The following is a 26,419-nucleotide window of genomic DNA, read 5'->3' as shown; positions in this document are numbered from 1 at the left end:
ACTACTACCACCACCACCACCATGCTGTTGAAGACTAAGTCATTGGAATAACTTATACCACAGTTCTGTGAAGAAGATCTATTAGTTCTCCTTTAGATGTTGCAAATTGTAGAGATATATTTTTTTTAAAATCCTTTGTTTTAATGTCAAAATATATTTTTAGACGACGACTGCCATCACAATTGAATGATATCAGTTGTCATAAATTCCCCGAAAGCATTTTTACTCCTCAATTTAATTAATTATTTCTTTCTGTTGTATTCATCTATTTATATTAATCTAATTAAAAGACATCTCACTGATTATTTTCCTCGTTTTCTTGCAGGCTTCAAGTGAACTTATTCCAAAATGTTTAAACATTGAACAAACCCAGTGAATGGGCTTCAGGTTAGTCAGCATTTCGTGTTTCTCTGCTTAGTTACTTCCGTAACAAATATATTCTTGATCCTTCAGAAACAAACCCTTTTGAAAGCGAATGCAAGCGTGGTTGATGCCAGTGCAGCCTGACTGGCTCCCATACTGGTGGCATGTAAAATGCACCATTCGAGTGTGGTCATTGCCAGTGCCACCTGACTAACCCCCGTGCTGATGGCACATAAAATGCACCCACTACACTCTCGGAATGGTTGGCAGATCAGATTGGAGCCTGGGGCAGCCTCCTGGCTTGTCAGTCCTCAGTCAAATCATCCAACCCATGCCAGCATGGAAAGTGGACGTCAAACGATGATGATGATGATGATTGTTTACTGTACACAGTATATAGTTATCAACTACTAATAGTTTCATACATTGAAAATATTATCTAGGCAAGTTTTAAAACGTGCCTTGTATCTCCAAGTAATGTTTAATTGGGACAAAAAAACAAGAGATATCACAAGAGAAAACAAGATGAAAGCGGATTCAAAAAGTGGAATGGTGAAACAGAAAGAAACAGAAGAAGAAAGGGAAAAAGGAGAATTTGTTACAACTCTTTGACCAAAGAGTTGTAAGTATAGATGGTGCCGATTCCATGGAAGGTTCTAAAGTCTTCCACAATATTCTTTGTCCTGTTTCTCTCATTCTTCTTAATTATAATTCTTTATTATATCATCTAAATTATATTTCATTCATAAATTTCAGATTCTTGCTTTTGAATGCATTTTTCTATCTCTTCAAGTTATTTCTTTCAAGTTCTGGTGACATTTTCTTCCAGTTTCATTTCGACCATTCTTTTGCCCAAACGCTCCTGCCTACAAATTAATTAGATTTCATAATTTAATGTCCGTTTCCCCATGCTGCCTCAGGTCGGACTCTGTCTTTTTATGTTGTGGCCATTTGAGGACAGATACAAGATACTGATGCAAAAAACCAAGACAGAACTCATTTGATGTTGTCCGTGTTGGTATGACAGCCATTTTAATATTTCTGATCTCGTTACAACATTGATCTGGACAATTATACGGATTAGTAATATCAAAAGATATTCATGGTCAGTTTTGTGTTGTTTTATATTCTTTTTCCACTTCAAAAATCAAATCAAATTAAAGACATCTTGATTGTCCTCTCAGGTATATTTCCTTCATTTACAGGTGACAACTAATTTTCTAAAAGTTGTCATTCTTATAACTTTGTTAATTTCTTCTTTCATTCTGTTTCTCTCATTTTTTGCTATATTAAATACATGGCTCTTTCCTTACCTGCACAAGACTTTACATGTGTATACACATACCCCCCCCCCCCCCGCCATGTACACACACATATGTATGTATGCATGCATGCATACATGGTTGTTGTGAGTCCAACAACACAGTGACTGATAAGCAGGAAGGTGGAAAGAAATGAGTCTGAGAATGTCCCGAATAACTTTTGATAAACCAATCTGTCCTCTCCGAAGATACTGCAGAAACTGTGTAAAATTATGGTTTGATTATAGGAAAGCATTTGACTCTAATCCCCATTTATGCCTGTTGAAGTCTCTGCACTTAGCAGATGTACATTCTACGTTAGTCACTGCCATTGGGAGGCTCACAAAGACCTGATCCACAACCCTCACACTTACAACTGTGAGTGGAACGGTTGTATCCAGTGTTGTAAATATTTTATGGGAACATTCCAAGGAGATTGCATTCCTGTAATTCTGTTTATTTTGGCATTAAATCCATTAGCATTCCTGCTGCAAAATTCAAATGGTTACATGCTTGGATCTGCAACTGTTAGAGAAATTAATGTAACCCCAAAATTTTAACAATGCCAAAAAACAGTTTCCAACAGATATGGGAATGGAATTTGTCCAAAAGAAGTGGTTTTTATTTGATTGTTGAATATGGAAAATCAGTCCCCCAAACCCAAAACCTGTGCATCAAGTCTCTGTCTGTCTCTCCTGTTCCACACAAAGAATGGCACTAACACCTTGCCATTGATGAGAACATACCATATGAAGGTGTTGTGAATAAAGGTAGAATGTGCCAAGAATATTATGCCAGACTCTGTAAAAAACGGCAGTCGGGGTCTCTCCTCTTACAACAAGACAATATCCCACAATGCATTTGCTGTACAGGTGCTGATTCCAATATTTGGGATGCTAAAAGTCCTAGTAAGTAGGAAAACGAATGAATCACTGATCCCTCCAGGGAGATGGCACTGTTCAGTATGTAGAAAAGGTGTTGGTAGAAACTTCATACGATGTACCGAGTGCAAACTCTTTCTCAGTCTAGTCCCCTGTCTGTCTCTAGTGCCAGTGGCACAATAAAACCTAGCCTGTGCTGTAAAGGGAATGGTAATAGGAAGGGCATCCAGTCAGAGAAACATCATCATCATCATCATCGTTTAACGTCCGCTTTCCATGCTAGCATGGGTTGGACGATTTGACTGAGGACTGGTGAACCAGATGGCTACACCAGGTTCCAATGTGATTTGGCAGAGTTTCTACAGCTGGATGCCCTTCCTAAAGCCAACCACTCTGAGAGTGTAGTGGGTGCTTTTTACGTGCCACCGGCACGAGGGACAGTCAGGAGGTACTAGCAACGGCCATGCTCGAAATGGTGTATTTTACGTGCCACCTGCACAGGAGCCAGTCCAGGCGGTACTGGCAACGATCATGCTCAAATGGTGCTATTTACGTGCCACCGGCACGGAAGCCAGACAGCTGGTGCTCTGGCAACGATCATGCTCTTAGTGCTCCACTGGTACAGGTGCCATCACGATTTCACTTTCCTTGCTCAAAATGAAATGCACAGAGGAGATGTGGCCTCTGCAAGCTTTTTTGCAGCTCCTCACTGAGTGTGCAACAGTTTCAAAGAGTTGCTGCAAAGTAGAAAGGGCTCTTTGGTTAGGTCACTGTGAACCTTTTTAGGTCCAAAAGCAGCATACATTATTTGGTCCACAGTGTAAACCTGACACGACAACAAATGCTGGCTGTTCTTCTCTGTTGTGTGCAGCAGATGGTGAGAAAGACCACAGCATGATGCTGTTAGTTCCATCACATGCTACTTGTTGAAGAACGAACAGAAAGTGATGACAGCAACGACGACCATTATACATGTATGTGCACATGTGTGTGAATGTGTGTCTTTATATATGTATGCACGTGTGTGAATATAATTGTGCGAATGTGTCCTTATGTATATACGCATGTGTGTGGCTATATGTATGTATATATATGTGTGTGTGTGTGTGTGTGTGTGCATTTATTTCCTACACAGTCTGTTGTGCTAACAGTGATTCTGTTACCCTTTTTCTAGGCTAACACATCTGAAAGTCTGTTAAATGCGTACAACCAACTGCGTTTGTAAGTCAATTTTTATGTGTTTTTTTCTCTTTATTTTAAATTTTATTTTTTTACATTTATCTTTTTTTTACTTTTTTCTTTATCAACAAACTTCTAGAAATGTCTTTGTGTTTTTTTTTTATTATACTTTGCCTTTTTTTTTATTATAAAAAAAATTTCTTTGTTTGTGAAATTATTTTGTTTTTCCTGTCAGTTCTGGGGATTGATATTGTTCTGTGTATGTGCACATTTTTGTGTGTGCATTTTAATTTTACAGATTTAATTAATTAGAATTTTTTTTTTTTTTTTGTTTGAAGCCATCTTTCATGTAAGATGACCAAAAGTTGGAGGTGGAATCTAGGGAATTCTGCTTTGGCATTTACACGCAATTCTGTGACATGATGGCATTAAATGAACTGGTACTGACTTCATCTTGTCATCTGTATGGTCCTTGGTCACTCAAGTATTATAATTATTATTATTATTATTATTATTATTATTATTATTATTAAAAGCAGCAAGCTGGTAGAATCAATAGCGCGTCAAACAAAATGCTTAATGACGTTTCTTCTGGCATTACAATTCACATTCGAATGCCACCAAGGCAGGCTTTGCCCTTTGACCTTTCAGGGCCGATAAAATAAGGCACCTGTTGAACACTGGAGTCAATGCAATCGACTTACACCGTCCCCTAAAATTGCTGGCCTTTTGCCAAAATTTGAAACTTATTATTATTATTATTATTATTATTATTATTATTATTATTAATATTGCTATTATTATTATTCAAGTCAATTCGGCCAAGGTCGATTTTGTCTTTCATCCTTTTGGGGGAAGAAGAATTAAGTACCAGTTACACACTGGGGTCGATGTAATCAACTAGCTCCCTTCCCATCGAAATTTTCAAGGCCTCGTGTCTAGAGTAGAAATAATTATCATCATCATCATTATTATTATTATTTGAAAAGAGCTGGGATTTTAAAAGTTTTGGCAAAAAAAACACAGGCTGCACAGTTAAGAATTTTGCCTTGCAACTCTGTGGTTCTGGGTTCAATCCCACTGTACTGAGCCCTACGCAAGTGTACTTCCATGGTCTTGCACCAGCCAATGTCTTGTGAGGGCATTTGATAGATGGAAACTGTAAGAAGTTTGTGTGTGTGTATTTGTATGTCTACTCACATGTATGTGTACGTGCGCGTGCACACATATATGTATCATATACATGATTTTGTGTGTGTATGTGTGTGTATTAATGTTGATATTCCTCCGCTTCTGTGAATCGGTGATGCTGTTGACATTTCTGACTGGTCAGCTCTTGTTCTTAAAGATGACTTTAAGAATAAAAGTCACATTTTGGTACATGGAATCTCTTATTCTCTGAATCTTTATCGCATCATAACATAAACACCATCATTAGTTGGAGTTACCCCTATTTGCTTGTAATCACCCGTGGGAACATGTCTGAACTTGGGGAAAACATTACCTTGCTTTGTCATGCTTACACGGGTTGGGCGAGATTTGTTGGGGGCAATTTTTCATTTTTCTGTGGTTGGTTGCTCTTCCTGTCATCAAACTTCTATTATTTCCAAGCTAGGCAATATTTCCGCCTCGCCTGATCATGTTTTCTTGGTAACATTTTGCTTATAGTTCACACACTACGTTAAGAGAAGAAAACAGAAACACACACACACACACACACAGATGTCTGTGGGTGTGTATTTGCATACGCGTATATATATGGGTTTAGGAATGGCATCCAACTATAGAAACCATGGTAAAACTTGACACAGTCTTCCGTTCTGCGACTTTCTGTCAAACCATTTACTCATGCCAGCATGGGAAGCAGACATTAAATGATGATGAGGATAATATACACATGTCCAGATATATAGTGGCAATTATTCAGGTATACAAATTGGATATATTAAATTTAATAGAATAGTTTGGACAAGAAGCACAAAATATGTATATATATGCATACATGAAAGCCGAGAGAAAGCAAAAGCTGGAGATTCTCAGACAATGGATGTTTAAGTACAAATATGTAGATGTTTATATTAATAAATCTGACTTACACAAAGTATAAACGACAGAGAAAATTAAAGGGGTGGAAGAAAGGTGTTATAAGCCCAATGGCTGTTTCTGGGTGCTTAAAGATCCATGATAATGTTGGTAGATTAAACTCCTTGTAACACCAAAGATGAACTGAAGGCAAGGATTATGGCAGCATTCACCAGCTTAAACAGAGAGACCATCTAGAAGACTTGCAGGAGATTCCGAAGTCGTCTGGAGGCTGTAGTTGATGCCAATGTTGATTTTATTGAACAAAATTACTCTTTAGTATTTCAAGATATTTTTATGTAATTTTGGTAAATATATTCGTTAAAATGAGACGTCAGTGCTATTTTCATTTCTACATAATTTAGACGACTTTATTCACCGCACCCTGTATATATATATATATATATATATATATATATATATATATATATATATCAATCATCATCATCATCATCATCATTTAACATCCATTTTCCATGCTGGTCTGTTTGACAGGAGCCGACCATCTGAAGGGCTGTTTAGGGTCCCTGTTTGTTTTGGCATGGTTTCTATGGCTGGATGCCCTTCCCAACAGAGCGTACCGGGTGCCTTTTACATGGCACCAGCACTTATGAGCTGGCAAGATTAAGGATGCTCAGCTGGAGAGGGTTGTAGGGGACAAGCCCCTATGCAAGGGCAGCCACGCTTTTACTTAGCTTGACGTGTCTCTTCAAGCACAGAAAACCTGCGGGAGTCTCGGGTTCCCTGTCTTCCCCCTCTGTGACCTGATACGTGTAGGTCCTTTCCCACCACATATATTTATACACACACACATCGCAGTCCCACGCATGTGTACATATATTGCAATTTGAAATATTCAAATCTTCCTATTTCCTTATTCTCTCTCTCTCTCTCTCCACCTTTCTCTCCCCCTCTCTCTTTCTCTCCCAGTCCTTTCTCCTCTCTCTCTCTCTCTCTTTTCACCTCTCATATTTTCATGACTTGCTAGATCTCTATGTACAAACCAGTTTTCATGTTGACTCCTCTTCCTCTTTCTTTCTCTCTTTCTTCTTCTTCTTCTTCTTCTTCCTCCTCCTCCTCCTCCTCCAGTTAAAAGACACCATTAACAACATAACTATAGAACTGGGATGGGGGGTGGGAAGGAAGGAAGGAGGAGGGGTGCATGAAATGTAAATAAAACGGAAATTCTTTTATTTTTTCATTTTTCCCCCCTTTATTGTAGTTTTTGTTAATTTTTAACCAGTTTTTGTTTGTTTTTAAAAAAATCTTTTCAAAATGTTAAAACATTACTACAATATTTAGTTTTGTATATCAAATACAATGTATGTATATTTGCCTATGTATTTATAAATATATACATATGTATAAATAGATAGATAGATATAATGCATGTATATATATGTATACTCTTGTCATTATGGAAAGCAGACTTTAAAATGATGATGATGATGATATATGTGTGTGTTTGTGTGCATGTATGTATTTGTATGTGCATGTATATGTATGTATAAGTGTGTATGTGTATATAGATATATATCTATGTATGTGAATGGTTATATATATATATATATATATATATATATATATATATATATATACATATATAAATATATATATATAAACACACATATATATATACATATATATGTACATATATATGTTTATATATATATACACGCACACCCTATTTCTTGTCTATACACATGTCTCAGTTAAAAAAAAAGTCGTCTGAGCTGAATCCGATTATTTTTTTCTCTCAAAATTTAAAAAAAAAAAAAAGGAAAGATATTTTCTTTATTCTTTGCAAATATTTTGAAGTTCCTCAGAAGACCTTTTGAGTCAATAAGTTGTTGACTTTGGCAATGAAGAAAGCGCCAATCCATTATAGAGACCAATGTCTCCACATAAATCAGTCTCACTGAGAGAAAAGACGGGGAATAAAAAAAAAAAACAAAGTAAAAAAAAACGAATCTTTTTTGCATTTCAAAATGTGACGGATTTTAAATTGGATTTCTTTTTTTTTTTATTTCTTGTGTTTTTTGGTTAAATTTTCATTGAGTGTGTGGAGAGAAGGTGGTGAGGTAGGGTGGAGCAAAGTGGACAATGATTTTCTTCTATTCCAGATAGCAAAGTGACAGGTTCAAATCCTGCTGCAATGGGCATGGCCTTTGTACCACATGTACATTGGTGGTAGATATAGTTGGTGGTGTATACACATATTGCTACACGTGTGTATAGGGATGTGAACATGGTTAAAGCATGGGTGCTTTTTACACGGCACCAGCATGGATGCTTCCTACATAGCACCAACATGTAGGCTTTTTACATGGGTGCTTTTTACATGGTACCATCAGAGCTTTTGATGTGACACCAGTGCAGGGGTTTTTTCCATGGCAAGACAAGGACCCCTCAGCTGAGAGAGAAGTGCTACGAAGGGACCAGGGTATAAGAGGGAGAGACTAAATAATATAAGGCATTTGCTAATGTCAGGAATAGTTGGCTCTTGGACTTCCGGCATTCATTTTTTTTAGTCTTTGGAGATTCTATGAACCAGTGTTCCTAAGGGAGTAGGGGAAAATTGATAGGGGGTGATGGGACTAATTAGCATTGTTTAATGAAATTATAACATAAACTGTCATTAACAAAGAATGGAAAAGGTGATGCGTTGGGGATGAGGTCGAAATATTTCGTTGGTGTTTATAAGTTTAAGAACTGCTAGTCTGGGTCGCAGAAAAAGTCATCTTGTGCACAATAATTAGTTAGAATACCCAGCCTAACGGAATTATTTCTTCTTTCACCAATATTACTCTTAATACTTTTTAAAATGGTTGAACCACTCTACTCTAAATCCAGAAGGTCTATACCATTGAATTGCTCTCAATTAAAACAGTGGTGCCATCTTGCCCCAAACAATGAAGATCTGCACCATTCGATTAGGTTTCCCCTCGTCTAAAATGGTAGTTCCATGTTGCCTTAAAACCAGAAGGTTTGCATCATTTAATGTAGATTACACTGAATTTACCATTACTGTATTTTGGAATTTGTAGTCAGAGAAAGAAAAAAAAAAGTGCCCTCGTTTTGTCTGCAGATTCAGACAGCCTGTAGAGTCTGTAACATCATACTTGCCGTGTGCCATCAGCACCGACCATTTAGGAAGCAATTATAGCACTTTCAGGAAAAGGACTGTTCCAGTTTTTTTTTTTGTTTTTTGGTTTGATTGAATAATAATAATAATAATAATAATAATAATAATGGTGATGATGATGATCAAGGGAATAAAATAGCAGAATATTATGATGTAACTGAGGTGAAAATTAATTAAAAATATGTCCAGGGAAATGTGTGTGTATCTTATCTCAATTATTCAACTAATGTCTTGTTTGGAGGTTGTACATTTAAATATAAAGTAATAATAGTAATAGTAATGATGATGATGATGATGATGATAATAATAATAATGTTAGGTGGGTTGGTAAGAATGTTTGTTAAGTCAACATATGTTGTTTAATGGCTTTCAATCCATTTTATTGCTCCGTATTTCCCTGGTTCTGGTTCTTATCAGCTGCAGACATTTCAGCTGGATGAGGCGAGTGCTTTTAAACATCCACCTGCCACACTATGAGGATATCCCTGCTCGAACGCCAGAAACAACAGCCAAATCTCCTTCAAACCACATCCCATTATCTTTAAAAAAAAAACCCAGTTTATTGGACAGTGTTGTAAATCTACAAAAAAGACAGGATTGCCATAACTGGATCAACTTGCTTTTTATTCTTCCAGGGCCAATAAAATAAAGTACCACTCGAGTCCTGGGATTGATGGCATTGAGTATACCCCTCCCCTCTTAAAAGCTGCTGGCCTTGTGACTAAATTAGAAACCATTATTATTATTATTATTATTATTATTATTATTATTATTATTATTATTATGCTCCTCATGGTGTCTTGTATGTGACTTGTTCTACAAGGTCTGGCCTGCAGGTAATATATGCAATCAAACTAGGTCATGCTGACCCATACAGCACATTTGGTCTAATTAGACATCACATGATGTTTACCATTGTACATCTTGTTCTCATGGAAACCGACACCTCATCCCCTTCTTTGCCCACTTCTCTTTTTACCCCCCCTCCCCCTCCCCTCCAAAATCCCTCATGTCAAAACATCAGCCCTATGTCTTGTCTTCTACTCTCCTCCCCGCCCCCCACCACCTCTCTCATGCTTTTGTTCTGTGACGTCACATGACTTCACCGTCGGCATTAAAATCGTCTCACCTAATGTCATCTGCAGATCTCCGGATGTCTGCTGAAATGTGTTGAAGCAGCCCTGTCAGTGTTAATATGTGTGCGCGGATTGTCTCCATTGTCTTAACTGCCCCTCCCCCCCGCCCGATCCTCTCTCTCTCTCACCTCCAACAAGTTGATGAAGACCACATATAACAAGCAAATGCCATTATCCAGGTGTTCGTTAAAAGAACCTTCCTTCACTAATTAGTGGCTGTTTTGTGAGCTGTGTTTAATTATTATTGCCATTTCATATGTTTCTCATGAAACTATACTTTACTGCAATTTATGTGTGTGTGTGTATGTGTGTGTTACATATATGTGTGTATGTACTTATATCTCTCTCTATATATATGTGTGTGTACTTTATATATATATATATATATATATATATATATACACACACACACACACAGGGTGTAATGGGTAAATTGTTGCTATTTTATATTTTTAATTTCGTGCAAGCGCATGGTTTAATTTTGATTTTGTCAGCTACACTGTATAGTAGGGTCAGTTGGGCACCGAGTGTGAGAAAAACAGCACCATGACACAATTCGCTCTGCCAGAAATTTGGAAACGACATGCTGTACTGCTTAGCATTCACGCCAGAAGCTCCAGTACGATAATTTCAGAGTGTTTGGGTGTTGATCTGAGGCCAGTGCAGAGGATTCTGAAGGAGTTGGATGAGTGTAATGGTGATTGGGAAGGGACGGCAGCTTGGAAAACTCACTGTGATCATTCTGATAAGAATGATCAGAATTTGTTGGTGCGATCCAGGCCATGATTGACAACGATCCCTCCAAGTCAATCAGGTCCATTGCCAGGGACATAGGAGTGTCTGAGTTTCTTGTCAGGCAGGTACTGCATGAAGACATTCGGTATTCCTCATACAAGATGAGAAAGGGCCAATTTTTATCCCAAGCCATCAAGGACAAGAGGAAAGACCGCGCTACGAAACTTTTGAACAAATTCAAACATCCCCTCCAATTGGACAGGTTTTGGTTTTTCTCAGACGAGAAAAATTTTTTGGAAGGATCAGATGGTGAACACACAGAACAACTGTTGGCTTGTCATGTCCCCAAAAGAGTGATAGAAATTAAACATCCAGTCAACATCATGCTATTTGGAGTGATCACTAGTGATGGCAATGTTATACCTCCATTCATTTTCCTACATGGCCTCAGACTCAACACGGAAGCCTACATCAAGTGCCTGGAGGAGCTAGTGCTGCTCTGTGTCAAGAGGGTGGCTGTTGGAAAACCCCGTGTCTGGCAACAGGTCTCTGCACCATTCCATACAAGCAGGAGAACCCAGTCATGAGTGTCAGACAATTTCACAAGCAGGTGAGAACTATCTGGTATGTTGCATCATCAGTGATGGAAACATCGCTGTTATTCTATCTCTTGTTGGCAGTGAGATTTAGCTAGCATACAGTGAGTGGGTACCTACCACTGAAGAAGCACGTGTACACTGAAATCATGTGAATTGGATGCCGCAGCTCTTGTGCCAGACAGTTCTCATTTGCTAATGTCTGTGCCCTAAGTGTTGTACGTCTTTTTGAGAGAAACCCTCAAGGCAAATACTGTGGTATTTTGTATTCTAATAATGCATTCATGTTGAGTAGAATATAAAGATTGTTGTGTGTGTGTGTGTGTGTGTGTCTGTCACATTCCATTCAACTGGATAGAAATAGCAGACAAATTTCTCCTCTGCTCTGAAAACGAAAGGACGCATTGAGTAATACAGTCTTAGATACACTATTCCTCAAAGAAGCCAAAAAACAAAACAAAAATGACCAGAGGGTCATGGCTGGAATAGGTGTTGCTGACCAGGTGTGAACCAGGGCTAAACAAGCAGTAGCAGTTGCTCTTCAGTTGCCTTTTTTATTTCATCATTTCCTGTTGTAACCAATTCTACAACACACCTTGCCACTTGAACTCTACAGACTGTTGACTTTAGAGTCCATACAGAGGTGACACCTGTTTATTTAACAGGATATCACACCTCATATATTTATCGTTCTTTTTATGTTTCTGTCTTGTCTTTTGAAGAAAAACCTCTTAGCTAAAAGATAGTCTTCCAGTTTGGCATATTTGCACAAACTTCTTGGCACTGCTTCTGCAGTCTCTGTTAATAGTCAATTCCTTTTTGTGTGGTGAAGGGTGTTATTGCATAAGGATGAAATAGGTTTTTATACTTTGTGTATATTCAAGTCTGAGAACAGAGGCCTTCCTCTATTGTAGGGCGCTCGTTAAAATTCCAATTCAAATTGGGGACGTGAGGGTGTAGGGAGAGTTGCAGTCATTGAATAAATCTATTGAAATGTAGGAAAGAGCAGCCGAAATGACAGGGGTGGATGGGACTGCTTGGAGAGGGCACTTGTTCTTGATGTCCAGAGTGTTCTTGGCACATTAAGATTCTATGAATTGACCCCCAGATGCAGTTCCCCCTGTATCAAGAGGACTGCATCACCATATCTTTTTTTTCTTTTTTATCACATATATACTTGTATTTAGTTCCTTTTTTTTTTTAACTTCTCATTTGAAGTTTCTTTGTGAATCCCTACACTTCCTGTCCCCACCTTTATCTGTCGTCGTCATCATCAAGACAGTGAACTGGCAGAAACACTAACACACCAAGCAAAATGCTTAGCATTTCATCTGTCTGCACGTTATGAGTTCAAATTCCACCAAGGTCGACTTTGCCTTTCATTCTTTCAGGGTCATTAAAATAAATACCAGTTGCAATCAACTTAATCCTGCCCCCCCCCCCCAACATTGCTGGCCTTGTGCAAAAATTTGAAACCAATATATTTTTAAAAAGGCAGCAAGCTGGCTGAATCGTTAGCTCACCGGGCAAAATGCTTTGTCTGTCTTGTATGTTCTGAGTTCAAATTCCGCTGAGGTCGACTTAGCCTTTCATCCTTTCGGGGTTCGTAAATTAAGTACCAGTGAAACACTGGGGCTGATGTAATAGACTACAGTCCCCTCTCCCAAAATTTCAGGCCTTGTGCCTTTAGTAGAAAGGATTATTATTATTATTCAGTAGTTTTATTTTTATAACGTGCTTTCACTTCACTACCGAGCGCAGCTCTGTGCGCCTTGGGTATGTGCTGTGGTTTGCTGTGGTGCTCTTATGTTTACTGTATTGAAAGTGTTTTGCGTAGAATGTGTGCAGTACCCAGTAGTGCAATTTTCTGTATGTTATATATATTTGTAAGTCCTGGTGTTTTTGTTATGTATTTGTCTGAATATTTTTTTATTATACCTAAGGCACCTACTATGATAGGAATTGTTTCTGTTTTTAGATTCCACATTCGAGTTATCTCTATTTCCAGGTCTTTGTATTTTGAAAGTTTTTCCATTTCTTTTAGAGAAACGTTGTCATCTGCTGGTATTGAAACATCAATTAGAAGGCATTTTTTTCCTTCATGATCTTTGACAACTATATCTGGTCTATTTGCCTTAATTTCTCTATCTGTGTGTATTGGCATATCCCAGAGTATGGTTGCTTTCTCGTTTTCTGTGACCTTTTCTGGCGTGTGTTTATACCATCTTTTTTCTGTTGCTATTCCATAATGTTGGCATAGCTTCCAGTGTATATAGGTCCCAGCTCTGTCGTGTCTGTGAATATATTCCTTCTTAGCCAGGACTGGGCAGCCAGAGATAATATGATTTATTGTTTCTTGTCGATCTCCACATATTCTACAGTTACTTGTTATATTTCTTTTCATTATGTGTTTTTGGTAATTTCTGGTGGGGAGGCTTTGGTCTTGTGCAGCAATTAAAAATCCTTCAGTCTCTGCTTTGAGTCCTGAGCTTCTCAGCCATCGCTGGGATTTTTCTCTGTCTATTTCTTTCGCATTTAGTTTAGCCCAGTATTTACCATGTAGGGGCTTTTCTTGCCATCGTTTTATCATGGTCCGTTGCTGTTCTAGTTTTAGTTTGGATTTCATTTGTTTTATAGCTTTTGTTGTTTCTTCTTCTTCTTCTTCTTCGTATTTGTTAGGTAGATTGATTTCTTGTTTGTATTTGTCAGCTTCCTTAAATACTGAAAACAGTTTTTTGTTTTGCTCGTGTTTTGTGGCTATTTGTATTAGTTTCCCTTGCTTCTGGAGTAGGTATTTTTGCAGTCCTATGGTGGTTATTTTATAATAGTTTTCTAGCTGTATAAGACCCCTGCCACCTTCTGTGCGTTGTATATATAGCCTTTCTATGTCAGATTTTGGGTGGTGCATCCTATATCCTGTCATTATTTTTCTTGTTTTCCTGTCTATTTTACATAGTTCGTTTAGTGTCCAGTTAAGGATGTTGTAGCTGTAGCTTATAACTGGGACAGCTAAAGTGTTGATACCCATTATCTTGTTTTTAGCATTGAGCTCTGTTTTTAGTATTGATCTAACTCGTCTATAGTACTCTTTCTTTATTTTTTCTTTCATTTGTGTATGTTGTATCCTATCTAGTTCATTGACTCCTAAATACTTATATGGTTGGCTTTCGTCTAGTTCTCTTATTTCATTGGCTTTATCTAGTGTTATATTGCTACTTTTAACTAATTTTCCTCTTTTCAGGGTTGCTTTGGCACATTTTTCTAATCCGAATTTCATTTCTATTTCCTTGGTAAAGCCGTGTACTGTCTGTAGTAGTGTTTCTAGCTCTTTGTCGTTTTTTGCATATAATTTTAGGTCATCCATATATAGAAGGTGGCTGACTGTTTTTCCATAGCATTTGTAACCGCATCCAGTTCTATTTAGCAATTCTGTTAGAGGTGTGAGTGCCAGGCAGAACAGGAGTGGAGAGAGCGTGTCTCCCTGGAATATTCCTCTTCTAATGGGGATGGCTTTCGTTTTCACAAGTCCCTCTTTTGTTTGGAGCTGTAGCACTGTCTGCCATTTGTTCATTGAGTGCTCTATGTATTTTATGATAATTGGTGCCACCTTGTTTATGGCTAGTGTTTCCAGAATCCACGTGTGGGGAACACTGTCGAAAGCCTTTTGGTAGTCCACCCAGGCCATACTGAGGCCTTTCTTCTTTCTGCGGCTGTCTTCAGTTATGGCTTTATTGATCAATAATTGATCTTTACAGCCGTATGAGCCCTTGCAGCATCCCTTCTGCTCTTCTGGAAACAGGTTGTTATTTTCCAGGTGTTTACTCACTCTCTGCGATATTATTGCAGTAAAGGCTTTGTAGATCGTAGGGAGACAGGTTATAGGTCTATAGTTTTGTGGTTTCTCCGTTTCCGTGGATTTGGGGATTAAGATGGTTTTCCCTTTTGTGAGCCATTCAGGCATTGTTTCTGGATCTGCTATTATGTTGTTAAAGTTTTCTGCCAGCTTTTTATGCATTGCTGGCAGGTGTTTTAACCAGAAATTGGGGATCTTGTCGTGTCCAGGTGCTTTCCAGTTGCTTAGTCTTTGCAGTGTCTGGGTGACCTCTTCAGTTGTTATAGGGGCCCAGAGTTGCTCAGGTGCTAAGTTCGTTGTTTTAATGGTCCTTTTTTGGGGTTGTTGCTTCACCGACCATATTTGTTTCCAGAATTTCTCTAGTTCTTCTGCTGTTGGTGCTGAAGTAATGTCTATTTTATTTTTACCCAGTTCTTGGTAGAGTTTTTTGGGGTTGGATTTGAACTGTTTGTTTTGTTCAAAGAAACGTTGGCGTTTCTCATACCGGCGGATCCTCTGTGCTTTGGCAAGGATGTCTTGCTTTAGTTTTTCTTTTGCCTCAGGTAAGTCTTTTTCTGTAATGCTGTATTTGTACAGTATTTTTGTTTTCTTCTTGTTACTTAGTAGTGTTGATTGTTTACTAATTTCGTTGAGAATCGATAAATCTTTTCTCTTTTTTTTAATTTTGTTCTGGATGTTATTTATCCACAAGGTCTGTTTGGGTGGTAGAACTCCTGTTCGGATGGGTTTGAGTGAGTATCCTTATTATTATTATTATTATTATTCAAGCAAAAAGGAAATTTTGGGGGATAAAACAGAAAAATGGAAACAGCTTCCTAGTCAAAAAGACATTCACCAACAAGTGACCTAAATGGACCCTGTGTGTGTGTGTGTCGTCTTTTTACCAGCTCCTTCCCTTCCTCCCACTCCCTCTGTGTTCCATGTTGTCTAAACCCTGTCCTTTATATAACACCACAGCAAACATTACAAAAAGAATTGAATCACTTCTCTCAACTTCACCCCACCCACCCCACCCCACCAGTCATTAATTTCCCCCACTCCCCTACCTCTTCCATCTCTCTCTCTCTCTCTCCCTCCTCTTCCCCACTCCCCGCTCCATCTTGGGGTGGGTGGGCTGGGCATGTCTGCCAAACAGTTGTCTGTCCCCTTCAATGAAACCAGTTCAACATGACACCCCTTCATGTGACATATCTCAACTGTCACTACTGTTTCCCCTCCACCTCCAGAAATTCAGAGACCCCTTTCTACCTTATTTTTCACTCTCTTCTTTCTTCTCTGGCATCTTCTCCCTCCCTCCCTCACACACATATGTATATGAAGTAAAAAAGTTAATGGATTTTTCTGAGATGAGTTGGCATTCCAGTTGTTTGATCAACTGAGCTGTTTCCTCATTAAATTATTATATAAGTGGTTGAGTATCCCACAGACATTTGAGCCTTTATTGTAATTAATTGTTAGTCAGAACCAGAGTGATACGGCGGATCTTTCCCGGTCCAGACTATCTCCGATGGCTCTCTGCACCGTTTCCGTCTCCCCAGTTTCATTCTCAAGGTTTGGATCGTCCCGACACTATGCCTAGCTTGCCCAGCAGTGGGATTGAACTCAAGATCTAAGGCCTGGAAAATGAGCCTCCTTATTGTGTGACAGTTGTAAATGAGTCTTGTTCAAGATCATCATCATCATCATCATCATCATATGTCCATTTTTCTATGCTGGCATGGATTGGGCAGTTTCACAGGGGCTGTATAGGCAGAGAACTGTACCAAGCTGTTTTGTCTGTTTTGGCATCGTCTTTTTGGCTGGATGCCCCACCCAACACCAACCACTTTTAAAGAGAGTGTAATGAGTGCTTTTTATGTGGCACCAACACCAATGAGGTCGCCGAGCCATATGCAAGACAAAGACAAAGGGAGTAGTAGTACTGAGAGGTGGCTTTGTGTCAGGTGAAACATGCCTGGTCATGGGGAAATATTCCCTTGCTTGGAAACAGGTGAGGGTTAATGACAGGAAGGGCATCCAGCTGTAGAAGTCCTGTCTGACCCATGTGAGTATGAAAAAGTGGATGTTCGGAATGACTAATGCTATAATCATCATGCTTATCTTTTAAAGTCCATTTCCCAAGTTGGTGTGGGGGTGGATGGTTGGAATCGTGTGTGTGTATGTGTGTGTGTGTGTGTGTGTGTGTGTGTGTATACATACATACACATGGACACACGCATACAAAGACAAGCATATACACTTCTCTCCCTCCCTCCCTCCCTCCTCCCTCCCTATATCATTGTTCTAACAGCTACATTTCTATGGTTACATAGGCCAAGCAAAATGCATTGTGGCAGATTATCTTTGGTAGGATGCTCTTCCCGTCACCATTCCTTACCCCTTTCTAATTCATAGGTTTCGGACGATTTCATAGCCACCCCTCATTCAGCAACAGATCGGTTCTCTATCATAATGAAATTCTTCTTTGGTTTTGATTTAGAGTAAACCTTGGAATATATTTTAGAATACCACCACTTTGAGAAGGAATGGTCTGTATCATGTGCACAAACACACACACACACACACACACACACATAAAAGTCAATTAAAACAAAACTGACTGACATTATGAGTTTCAACAAACGTAACCTTTTGTATAAAGCTATCATTCATTTTTAGGAAGAATAATACACTCTATACTCTACCACCAGTATCGAGTACTTTTTCTTCTGTTCATTACCAATATGTGTGTGTTGCAGGGGTGGTGCTAATGTTAAAGTGTTGCTGGAGTGTGGGAAGGAGGGTGAGTGGTCGTGATGGGGGGGGGGAGAAGGTAGTGTTTGTAGTGGTGGGTGTGTTGGTGGAGGGGGTGTGGGGAGAGAACATGCTAACAACACTGTGCATGTGTGTGTGTGTGTGTGTGTGTGGATACCAGCAATATTTGGCAGAACTAGAAGACGTCCAACTGCCAGAGACAGCCTGCAGCAGCACACAGTCGTCATGTGTAGAGCAGGCCATTGTGGTGTTAGTGGTGGTGGTGGTGGTGTTAGTGGTGGTGGTGTTGGCGAAGGTGGAGCGTGATATTCCTTACCATTCAAATGCCTCAACTCCTTACATCCCCTTACTGTCTCCCCCACCCCTACCCCGCCACTCACCTCCTCCTCTGTCCCAGACAAACGAGCGCGGCAGTGGCGGAGGTGGGGGGACCAAGCAGGTTTTAAGCCCCGGCGGTTTGGACATAGAATGTTGGGGTCTTAAGTGAGATGAGATCTGAGATGTGAAGATATGAAAGGAATGTGTGTGCCTTTGTGTGTGTGTGTGTGTGCCTTTGTGTGTGTGTCTTTGTGTGTGTGTGTGTGTGTGTCTTTGTGTGTGTGTGCCTTTGTGTGTGTGTGTGTGCCTTTGTGTGTGTGTGTGTGTGCCTTTGTGTGTGTGTGTGTGTGTGTCTTTGTGTGTGTGTGTGTGTGTGTGTGTCTTTGTGTGTGTATGTATGACTTTGTGTGTGTGTGTGTGTGTGTGTTTATATGAGTCTCTTGTATGTGTATTGTATGTGTATTGTGTGTTTTTGTACACCTACTTTGCAGTCTGTCCAACATGTGTCTTGTGTGCATATGTGCTGTGTGCGCACGTGTGTGTGTGTGTGTGCATGCATGTTTTGCCTCTGTGTGTGTGTGTGTGTGTGTGTGTATTTGCTGATGTCTTGTATGCGTTTGTGTATTTATTTAACAACCCCCCCCCCACCAAAGTTATTTCCATCTCAGAGTGTTGAGAGTAATGCCATGTTGACATATGTGCACACATGTTCTGCTGCTGCACATAGTCGCATGTCACGTGCTGGTGCACATATGTACACATACACATACCACTGCACATATTAATATATATGCAGACTTACTGTGCATGTAAACACCTACACGCATACAGCAACCATATCCAATTACACACACACACTGCATTTATTTGCACACATGCAGTTATGTATATGTGTGTGTGTGTGTGTATGTATGTGTGTTGGTGTTGTATGTAAACGGTAATGGAATTATTGACAAGCGTGTTTATGTCTGGATTACATGTCTGAGGGAGGAGATTAGTTGAAACCATCCACCCTAGGACTCGTCTTGTACTTCAGGGTGGGTGGGGTGGGGGTGGAGTGTTGGGGGGTGGGGTCGGAGATGAAAGGCTAAGTTGGGCCCTGAGGAATTTTAATTCAGAACAAAAAAGATCCAGAACAAATAATGCAATGCATTTTTTTTTTTTTGCCCCCCTGATGCGCTGCCGATTCTGCCAATGTACTGCAATAGTAATAATAATGATGGTGGTGGTGGTTTCTTTTATTGGCCACTGGGGTATAGGATGAGGAAGAGCCATCACAAGGGCAGTCAGCAAATTGTGGTGGTGGGGGGGGGGGGGTTAGTTTTTTTTCTGGGGTACGTGCTGCTGGAATTGGGATGTGTCTAATATGTTTGGGTGTCTTTCATACCATCCAATATGGGGATCAATAATGGCAGGTTCCGGAAAGTGTGGTTTTGAAGTTTTAAAATAGTTGGTCACAGCATTTTGGTGTTGGAAAGTTAGTCCTCATTTAAAATAAATTCTCCATGGGTTTCAACGAGGAAGGTTTCCTTTCGTGCTGTGTCTGGTGGAAGGAGCAGCGCTTGCCCTTGGCCTTACCTGTCCCTCCAAGACTAGTGAGATTGATGCTGTTTAATGTTCTTCATAAGTGTTTTGTAAGTCAACACCTGAAAGAAAGACGTGAGCAGAGAGGGAATTCCAGAGGGATGACCTTTTGGGGAAGAAGGATTGGTGTGGAGCCTGGAAGTGGAGGTTGGACACAACAGGGGATGATAGGTAGAGGAGGAGGAGAGATGTGAGGGCAAGGAATGGCACTAAGTATAAGGACAAGGTAAAATTACTACCTGCTTTTATAGCAAGTTGATGCAGGGAGTTTATCCCGTCCCCCTCCGACTTCATGTAGTTGAAAAAATTGCTTTATTTATGGGATGGCCCAGTGTATATATATATATATATATATATATATATATATATATATACTTTAAATTGTTTTTACTTCTTTCAGTTATTAGATTGTGACCATGCTGGAGCATCACCTTGAAGAATTTTAGTTGAACAAATCAACCCCAGGACTTATTTTCTAATCCTGATACTTATTCTATCGGTCCCCTTTTGTTGAAGTGTTAAGTCACAGGAATGTAAGCATACTAACACCAGGCTTCTTTTCAGTTTCTGTCCACAAGGCTTTGGCTGGCCCAAAGCTATAATAGAAGACATTTGGCCCAAGGTGGGACTGAACCCGGAACCATATGGTTGTGAAGCAAACTTCTTACCACACAGTCCGTGTATATCATTTGATATAAAAAAAACTTATGCCATGAAGATGCCAAGGGCTGTCTTTAAACGAAGGAACACAAACTGAAGGTGTTAGTGAGGTGGGAGGAGAGGGGGAGTGCGTAGTGATGGCATGATGATGGTGGTGGCTGTGGTGGCAGCAGCGGTGGTGGTGGTGGTGGAGGCACCCTTGTATTCAGGCAGGTTGACAGTCTGGAAATAATAATAATAATAATAGTCAAAACTTGATAGACCACTACCTAAAGCCACTGTCTTTGAAATGGCGTTCGCTGCTGCTGCTCCTGTTCTTGTTCTTCGTCTTCTTGTTGTTGCTGTCTGTCTGTAATCATGACATTTCACTCAACAAGTCACCACTTCTGTTTTCAAAAAAAAAAGCCTTCCTCTTCATCCACACCCTCTTCCTCTTCAACGAAGATGTAGGAAGCTGAGGAGAGAAAGCCCTTTGCCCCTCCCCTCGTCTTCACTACCACCACCACCACCACCACCACCACCACCAGCACACTTGTCTTTTTCAGTTATCTAATCTAGTTCATTGTAGAAGTGGGTGGGGAGGGTCAACTTATTTTCTTAGAAATTTCTAAAGTGAAAAATTGCTTATTATTATTATTATTATTATTATTATTATTATTATTGTTGTTACTTTGTTTTTTAGCATTCCCCTACTTGATGGTAGGGTGGTGGTGGTGGTGGGGTGGGGGCCGAGTAATAAAGTATTTTACATTTTATAAGAACCATCTGGCAAACGACCCCCCCTCTTCACCCCCGCCCCCTTCCCAGAAAACACTGGGGTGAGGGGGGTGAGGTGGAGAGGGGTGGAGGAAGGGAACCAACCTAAACACATCTTGAAATCTGTGAAGTCATTGAAAACTTGTCTAAATTAGCTGTGATGGTGGGAGGGGGGGGAAGAACAGAAATGTAGAGGCAGACTGATGTGTGTATGTGTGTGTGTGTACATATGTATGTGTGTGTGTGTATATATATGTATATATATATATATATATATATATATATATATATATATACACACACACTACTACTACTACTACTACACACACACACAAAATGGGCTTCTTTCCAGTTTCCGTCTACCAAATCCACCCACAAGGCTTTGGTCAGTCTGAGGCTATAGTAGAAGGTACTTTCCCAAGGTGCAATGCAGTGTATATAGAGTCATCTTTTAATTGCATGTGTGTGTGTGTTTATTTTATACATATATATATCTACATACATTCATAGAGGAGAAAGAGATGAAAAGAAAGCTATAGATATATATTTAGAGAGAGAGAGAGAGATATATATAAAAATAGACAGAGAAGAAGATTGATTGATAACACACACACACACACACACCTATCTCTCTCATTACTCATTCACTTCCTCATCCTAATAACTACAATCATTGCTCACCCCCCTCCCTGCAAATTAAACGATTTAATTTATAAAACAATGTGACTCTCACTCTTATTCATGAATGTGTGTTGTTCTGTTCCTGGGTGGTTGTTGTATAGGGGTATGTGTGCTGTGTTTTGTAACTGGGTGGTTATTGTATTGGGGTATGTGTTGTGTTGTTATTTCATTGTGCAGTTATTGTTCAGAGGTGTTGGGCACAGACCATATTAAGGAGTGTCGTTAAATTTAAAGTCTTTTTGATCTTGTATTAATTGGGGTACCCTTTTTTTTTAAACTGTTGTGAGCTCGACTATAATTTAGATATTTTTCTTCATGTTTTTATTTTTTATTTTACCCTTCTACCCCAATTATTTCTGGCACTCTTTTTCTTTTTTCCAACCATGCCTTACATCCTGTTTATTTCAATTCAAAATCCTTGTATTTTGATAGCTTCCCCACTTCCCTCCTCTCAAGTAATGAATTTGCCAGAAGGGATGAAAATATCTATCAGTGTTGCAAGAATTTTAATTCTAATCCCTGATTATAATATCTGGTCAGTTTATCATAATCTCTCTTTGATAGATTCAACAGTTGCATCACAGATGATTGTGATCAGGTCATCCTTGTCAACCTGCCATGCTTCTTTCAGGCCATCAAATTGTTGACAGATTGTCCAATAGCCATGGCTGATGGCTTGATTCATCATCATCATCATCATCGTTTAACGTCTGCTTTCCATGCTAGCATGGGTTGGACGGTTTGACTGAGGACTGGTGAAACCAGATGGCTACACCAGGCTCCAATCTGATTTGGCAGAATTTCTACAGCTGGATGCCCTTCCTAACGCCAACCACTCTGAGAGTGTAGTGGGTGCTTTTACGTGCCACCGGCACGAAGGCCAGTCAGGCGGTACTGGCAATAGCCACGCTCGAAATGGTGTATTTTACGTGTGTCTATAAATAAGCTTGGACTTTGCAAGGGCTGGTCAACAGGAGACGAAGGGCTCAACTCTCTGTATTTGGTGCCCGTGGTCAAGCATTGATCTTGTCCACCTTGTTGTAGTTGTCCTTCTGTTTCAGCCCAGAACTTTCCAACCAAACCCATCTTGCCCTCTGTTTTGCTTCGTCTCAATTGGGGGTGGGGGGGGGGTCTCCCCAGATATTAGTCATACAAGGAAGGAATTGCGGTGAGGGAGTGCTGCTTGTTTGGCTTGATTTTCTTCTATCTAAGCATCTTCATCATTCATGCTATACTTAGCACTATTGTAATTGTTATCACCAACACCATCATCATCATCACCATCACCAACGGTGTTATCAACTTCATTATCATTGTTGTCTTTTTGTCGTTATTATCATAACTACCATCAGCCACCTACCCCCATCTCCTCTACTCCCTCCCTCCCCCACCTCCTCTACTCCCTCCCTCCTCCACCTCCTCTACTCCCTCCCTCCTCCCACTCCACATGTTCAAGTGGTGTCCACTCCACCTGACACCAACACACAGATCTACACAATGGCCTCTCTACCATTTCTACTGAAGAGCTCTCACTGCTCAGTGAGTGACAGAACAACGCTCCACCCAGGGCCATGAGTAATGGTAAAAGACAAATGGAACTGTAGCAGACAGCAGACAGAGTTCCAGTGGTGGTGGTGGTGGTGGTGGTGGTGGTGGTGGCCGAGGAGCAAAGGACGAGGAGGAGGAGGAGAAGCTGAAACATTACTTGACTTTTCTTATCAGGGACATTTTGAATATATATATAAACACATACACATACATATACATATATATCCATCTGCACACACACACACACGCACACATGCATACATAAACACATGCCTATAATCAATATGAAGATTTTGTCTACTCAATCTACTTCTCATATAATTCTCATGTATATATATATATATATATATATATATATATATATATATATATATATATATATATATATATATATATTTATACACATATACATACATATACATGTACATACATATACATACATATACATACATATACAGGTTTATTTAGCCAGAGGGGAAGCAGATAAGGAAAGATTTGCCAATGTTCTGCGCCGTGAGGACCAAAGACTCGAGGTATTTCGGGTTGCAAGACAGTGTAGGAGAGAGAATAGTGATGTTGTAGGAGAGAAATGTGTTCGCATGGATGATGGTACGCTTGCATTAAATGAGGATGCAAAGAAAGAGGTCTGGAGATGCCACTACGATAGATTGCTTAATAAAGAGAATGAATGGGAGAAAGAGAGCCTGCCTTATGTCGACCCAATAGAGGGACCAGCTATCCGAGTTGATAGTACCAGGGTAGATAAAGCAATTAAGAGTATGAAGACCGGGAAAGCCCCCGGCCCATCAGGAATCACTGCAGAGATGCTCAAAATATCTGGCAGTGTTGGCTATAGCCTAGTCACCCGTATTACGAACCAGGTGATACACGAAGGAGTCATACCCTATGACTGGTGTAGCAGCATCATAGTCAACTGCTACAAAGGTAAAGGGGACGCTTTAGATACAAATAATTACAGAGGCATCAAGCTGTTAGATCAGGTTATGAAAGTTACAGAGAGGGTCATAGCCCAACTAATTAGGGAGCGAATCAATTTAGATGAGATGCAGTTTGGGTTCGTGCCAGGTAAAAGCACTACTGATGCCTTATTTCTAGTGAGACAGTTGCAAGAGAAATACCTAGCCAAGGATAAACCTCTGTACCTGGCTTTCGTTGACATGGAGAAAGCCTTTGACAGGGTCCCCCGATCCCTTATCTGGTGGTCAATGAGGAAACTTGGGATAGAAGAATGGTTAGTGAGAGCTGTGCGAGCCATGTACAGAGATGCTGTCAGTAAGGTGAAGGTTGGAAATGAGTACAGTAATGAATTCCGGGTAGAGGTAGGGGTCCACCAAGGTTCCGTCCTCAGCCCCCTCCTATTTATCATAGTCCTCCAGGTGATCACAGAGGAGTTCAAGACAGGTTGCCCCTGGGAGCTCCTCTATGCTGATGACCTTGCCCTAATTGCGGAGTCACTATCAGAACTAGAGGAGAAGTTTCAGGTGTGGAAGCAAGGTCTAGAATTGAAGGGCCTTAGAGTCAACCTAGCTAAAACCAAAATCCTAATAAGTAGGAAGGTAGATAAAACACAAACCCCTTCAGGTAGATGGCCCTGCTCAGTATGTAGAAAAGGAGTAGGTAGTAACTCTATAAGATGTACCCGGTGCAAGCTATGGACACATAAGAGGTGCAGCAACATCAAAGGCAGGTTAACTAGCAAGTTAGTTTTTGTTTGTGGCAGATGTTCAGGTGCAATAAAGACTGCAAACAAACAGGAAACAACTTCTATCTCATTCCAGGGTGAAAAACTAGAGGTAGTCGATAGCTTCCGCTATCTGGGCGACCAAGTTAGTAGTGGGGGTGGGTGCGCTGAAAGTGTAGCTGCTAGAATAAGAATAGCCTGGGCAAAGTTTAGAGAGCTCTTACCCCTGCTGGCGACAAAGGGACTCTCACTCAGAGTAAAAGGCAGACTGTATGACGCATGCGTACGAACAACCATGCTACATGGCAGTGAAACATGGGCTGTAACTGCTGAGGACATACGTAAGCTCGCAAGGAATGAAGCCAGTATGCTCCGTTGGATGTGTAATGTCAATGTGAATACCCGTCAGAGTGTAAGTATCTTGAGAGAAAAGCTGAACATTAGAAGCATCAGTTGTGGCGTGCAAGAGAGACGATTGCGCTGGTATGGACATGTGGTGAGAATGGAGGAGGATAGCTGCGTGAAAAAGTGCCACACCCTAACAGTTGAGGGAACCCGTGGAAGAGGTAGGCCCAGGAAGACCTGGGCTGAGGTGGTGAGGCAAGACCTTCGTACATTGGGCCTCACCGAGGCGATGACTACGGACCGAGACCTTTGGAAATGGGCTGTGCGTGAGAAGACCCGGCAAGCCAAGTAAGATCGTTGCCAGTGCCCCTGGACTGGTTCTTGTGCGGGTGGCACATGAGATGCACCATTTTGAGCGTGGCCGTTGCCAGTACCGCCTGACTGGCTCCTGTAGGATTTTCGAGCGAGATCGTTGCCAGTGCCCCTGGACTGGCTTGTGCGGGTGGCACATAAAAGACACCATTTCGAGCGTGGCCGTTTTCGTGCGGGTGACACGTAAAAGCACCCACTACACTCTCTGAGTGGTTGGCGTTAGGAAGGGCATCCAGCTGTAGAAACTCTGCCAAATCAGACTGGAGCCTGGTGTTGCCATCCGGTTTCACCAGTCCTCAGTCAAATCGTCCAACCCATGCTAGCATGGAAAGCGGACGTTAAACGATGATGATGATGATGATGATGTATACGCGCATATACACAGATCGATAATTATCAGACAAGGTAAACTGTTATTTAGACTGACA

At 40.4% G+C, this 26,419-nt stretch overlaps 1 protein-coding gene across 20 annotated transcripts in view; it reads left to right on the top strand.

Annotated features, from left to right (window-relative positions):
* The window catches only part of LOC106884054 (fibronectin type-III domain-containing protein 3A), a 250,398-nt gene that overhangs the window by 65,472 nt on the left and 158,507 nt on the right, over window positions 1–26,419 (top strand). For 12 of the 20 annotated variants that reach the window (XM_052974886.2, XM_089366356.1, XM_089366368.1 and 9 more), the window contains exons 2-3: window positions 326–387; window positions 3,720–3,766. The gene's annotated coding sequence lies outside the window, so the exon portion shown is untranslated. The remainder of the gene's footprint in view (window positions 1–325; window positions 388–3,719; window positions 3,767–26,419) is intronic. The other 8 variants (XM_089366370.1, XM_089366362.1, XM_089366373.1 and 5 more) reach the window with 1 other exon arrangement.

This window comes from Octopus bimaculoides, chromosome 19 (assembly GCF_046866305.1).
Source record: "Octopus bimaculoides isolate indiv1 chromosome 19, ASM4686630v1, whole genome shotgun sequence".
In the NCBI taxonomy this organism is placed as follows: Eukaryota; Metazoa; Mollusca; class Cephalopoda; order Octopoda; family Octopodidae; genus Octopus; species Octopus bimaculoides.
This window is presented reverse-complemented; position numbering and strand designations above follow the sequence as displayed.